The sequence below is a fragment of the Anabrus simplex genome, chromosome 3, assembly GCF_040414725.1.
Source record: "Anabrus simplex isolate iqAnaSimp1 chromosome 3, ASM4041472v1, whole genome shotgun sequence".
NCBI classification, from domain to species: Eukaryota; Metazoa; Arthropoda; class Insecta; order Orthoptera; family Tettigoniidae; genus Anabrus; species Anabrus simplex.
Window position 1 is genome coordinate 255,637,966 of NC_090267.1, and position 4,769 is coordinate 255,642,734.

The window sequence follows — 4,769 nt, forward strand, 5'->3', positions numbered from 1 at the left end:
CTGGTAAAACAACATCTCTCTGATAGCTCACGATGTAAAACATATACGGAATAAAATTATTACTAATTTATTGTCCATATTTACATCAAATACTTCAGAAGTTCAGACACAAAATAGCGCGCGGCGATCATTGCTAACGGCGCCATAAGCGAAACGTAGTAGCTCAAGTTCAAAACTACAATCTATCATTGTTGCCAAGACAAGTCCAACCGTCTCCCCAGTCCACTGTTAAGGGCGTACAACAGAGCAGCCGAGCGGGACACACGAAAAACATTTCAAATACACATACCACAACAAATACAATATGAACAATTGTACAAATAAACATATAAGAAAGTCCAAAAACCAAACTCCACGGCACTTAATGCCCTTGAAAGGGCCTTTGCCTGCCTAGCGATCGCTGTTCAGCCCGAAGGCCTGCAGATTACGAGGGTCCGTGTGGTCAGCACGACGCATCCTCTCGGCCGTTATTCTGGGCTTTCGAGACTGGGGCCACCATCTCACATTCAGATACTGTAGTTCCTCAATTCTAATCTCGTAGGCTGAGTGGACCTCGAACCAGCCCTCAGGTAGAGAGAAAAGTCCCTGACCTGGCCGGGAACGAACCCGGGGCCTCCGGGCAAAAGGCACGCACGCTACCCCTACACTACGGGGCCGGCATATAAGAAAGTCACTGTCCCAATAATAATAATAATAATAATAATAATAATAATAATAATAATAATAATAATAATAATAATAATAATAATAATAATAATAATAATAATAATAATAATAATAATAATAATAATAATAATAATAATAATAATAATGGCATGAGTTAAACGTTCGCCTGTAGGATTGCAATAGACTGTTGATTTTAGGTATGTGACATGAAAGTAGGATTTCAATATTGCAGCAAATGTGCACCCTCCCCTTGCATTTGAAACGCTCTGAGATAAGTATGAAAATCAAAACTATGTTCGTTTCAAAATTTTCACCATTTACTAAACGTAATATTCAGTAAAATTCTTGTCTGTGTTGGATCTGGTTGCAGTTTTGTTCAATTATGTAGCGGTTGCTTACATAGTGGTCAACCACAACCCAGCCGCTGTTCTAGTGGTGCAGAGTTGTTGATTCAAAGAAGTTCCGTCATTTCATTTCATTTTTTCCTCAAAATGAAACAGAGAATGAAGTAAGTAGAGATTAGTGTTTAAGTTTACTATTCTAACCAATATTACAGTACACGCTGTCCCAATTTAGATTATTTGAAATCTGAAACATGTTTACGCCTTCCACGTTTTTTTCGTTTTTTATTTTCACAATTGGCTTTACGTCGCACCGACACAGATAGGTCTTATGGCGACGATGGAAGAGGAAAGGGCTAGGAGTGGGAAGGAAGTGACCGTGGCCTTAATTAAGGAACAGCCCCAGCATTTGCTTGGTGTGAAAATGACAAACTACGGAAAACCATCTTCAGGAATGCCGACAGTAGGGTTCTTCCACGTTTGAAAGAAGTTTTCTTCTGCAGAAATATTGAAGAGAAGCAAGATACTCGTGCTTCGCCACGGCTTTGAAATGAAAGTTATTATTCAAAGTTTTACATTTTGGAAAGTCCACTGACAGCTGAGCCTGAAAAATACGTCCTCAGTTTGTACGTGAAACGGTTTTGGGGGAATGATTATTTATTTTGTAATGTACCTCTCACTTGAATCCCGTACGGAAGAATTTGAGTGTTTTAAACCATATCTGATTTAACATCTAGGATGTAAAAGCGACCAACCTGTGAAATTTTGATTTTGTACGTCGAACAGTAATGGAGGAATGAATACTTTTTTAAGGAGTGAATGTTTTTTTTTTTTGCTAGTTGCTTTACGTCGCACCGACACAGATAGGTCTTATGGCGACGATGGGACAGAGAAGGGCTAGGAGTGGGAAGGAAGCGGCCGTGGCCTTAATTAAGGTACAGCCCCAGCATTTGCCTGGTGTGAAAATGGGGAAACCATGGAAAACCATTTTCAGGGCTGCCGACAGTGGGGTTCGAACCTACTATCTCCCGAATACTGGATACTGGCCGCACTTAAGCGACTGCAGCTATAGAGCTCGGTAGTGAATGTTTTGAAATAGTTATTAACATCTAGGATATACAAGAAAACCACTCAAAAAAGTTATGTTCGTGCCTGAAACGTTTTCGTAAGAATGGATATTGCGTATTTGAGAGTCAACTAGCATCTAAACTTCTTAGGGGAAAATGTTTTTAAGGTTTTGGCATTTTACACCTAGGACACAAAAGAATACCCTTCTCGTAAAATTACAACTTCGTACGCCAAGCGGTTTTAAATGGATGAATAATTTAGTTTACCGATCTAACCTCATTTGACGCTTTAGTGGCGGAACGTATAAGAAAATTTCCTATTTCACACCAAGCATTTAAAATATATACTGCTATTTGGACTTTTGTCTGCGTACGTTAAACCGTTTCTGAGGAAGGAATTAATACTTATTTTTCGGATCTTAATCCCCAGTTAACTCTCTGAGGTGTTAAATTTGTTTCAAACCTTCTGTTATTTAACACCCAGGATATCATTTGACATTTTAACTTCGTAATATTCAAACGGTTCCATATAAGCGTATATTTTTGTTATCATTTCTGATACCCAAGTCTAAACCACTTAGGCGTTTATTGTTTTAAGTCCACTTCTTACTTATGTCGTCAAAAAAGAATTCAACTCTTTTGCACCCCCTTCCCTCATCCCCAACAAAAAAATGCGTGTTTCTTTATTTTTGGAGGAGATTCCATATACCAATTTTCACGTCCGTAACATCCTTCGTTTTTGTGATATAAACATCCTCAAGAATTAAACGAATTTTTCAATTCATTTATCCATCCTTAATTGGATTTTCCGAAAAAAAAGAATATTCCAAATACCAGTTTTCACGTCTGTACTGTGTTACGTTTCTGAGCTATACTCATTTTAAAAGTTCCCCCACTTTGTCACCCCTGTTCACACCCTATTAAGTAAATTTTCCCAAAACAAAAAAAATCCTGTTTCTTTATTTTTAAAAGAGATTACAAATACCAATTTTCATAACTGTAAAATCTTTAGTTTTTGAGATATAAGCGTCCACATAAAAGGTATTCAACACACTTTTTCACCTCTTTTTCCCCGTTAACAGGATTTTCCGAAAATAAAAAGCTTCTTTATTTTTAAAGGAGATTTCAAATACCAATTTCCTTGTCTTTAAACTGCTCAGTTTTCGGGATAGAGATACATTCATTTTAAAAATTGAACCCTCTTTTCACCCCTTAGCGGCGGATTAATCAAAAATCCTCCCTTAGTGAGCACTTACATTGTAATATGAATGTATCCTCAAACTTTTACTTATTTATGTCCAGTATTCTTGGCTCGACGATGATGAATCAGTCAGTCATTCAATCAGGACAAGTTATTTTATATACATAAAGTTGTATTTATCGCTAGGAAATATTACTCAGTATTAAGGACTTCTAGGTATAACTATCATTCCAGGAATATTTGGATTTGAATCATGTTTGCGTGGCATCTCCACGCATGTTCTTCAGTAAGGGTAAATGTGTTAATAATTTTTTCTGGACAAGGAGCAATACGTCTGAGGGTGTCATCATGCTGATCATGTGACACTCAAAACACTGCAGGACATCTGGCTGGGTAGCAGTCATCTAGGCATGTCAACGTTCTTAATGAACTATATAAGCATATATCATTTATCATAATATGCTTAACTTGTGATACTGTAACCCATCTTAAAGTTTTTTTTTTGCTAGGGGCTTTACGTCGCACCGACACAGATAGGTCTTATGGCGACAATGGGATAGGAAAGGTCTAGGAGTTGGAAGGAAGCGGCCGTGGCCTTAATTAAGGTACAGCCCCAGCATTTGCCTGGTGTGAAAATGGGAAACCACGGAAAACCATCTTCAGGGCTGCCAATAGTGGAATTCGAACCTACTATCTCCCGGATGCTCTTAAAGTTTTAATAAACCTATGCCTTACTCTGATGAACTCTGAATTAAATACTGAAGAGAAATGGAAAATTAAGAAAGCATGGAGTAACGGTGAAGGAAAAGCACGCTCGTTAGAGGGAACGTCTAGTCATCATCATCATCATCTGTTTACCCTCCAGGTTCGGTTTTTCCCTCGGACTCAGCGAGGGATCCCACCTCTACCGCCTCAAGGGCAGTGTCCTGGAGCTTCAGACTCTTGGTCGTGGGATACAACTGGGGAGTATGACCAGTACCTCGCCCAGGCGGCCTCACCTGCTATGGTGAACAGGGGCCTTGTAGGGGGATGGGAAGATTGGAAGGGATAGGCAAGGATGAGGGAAGGAAGCGGCCGTGGCCTTAAGTTAGGTACCATCCCGGCATTCGCCTGGAGGTGAAGTGGAAAACCACTTCGAGGATGGCTGAGGTGGGAATCGAACCCACCTCTACTCAGTTGACCTCCCGAGGCTGAGTGGACCCCGGTCCAGCCCTCGTACCACTTTTCAAATTTCGTGGCAGAGCCGGGAATCGAACCCGGACCTCCGGGGGTGGCAGCTAATCACGCTAACCACTACACCACAGAGGCGGCGAACGTCTAGTAAGGAATGAAAATATGAGGATAATTCAAAGTACTCTACAAATGGCGTATCTCCTACACAGCTATCAGATGATGAATTCAACACCTGTGCAAAATTTATACAAAAAGCAGTGTTATGGTGATGATATTGATACTTTTTTACCGGCTAACTTTGAGGCAAATGACAAGAAAGCA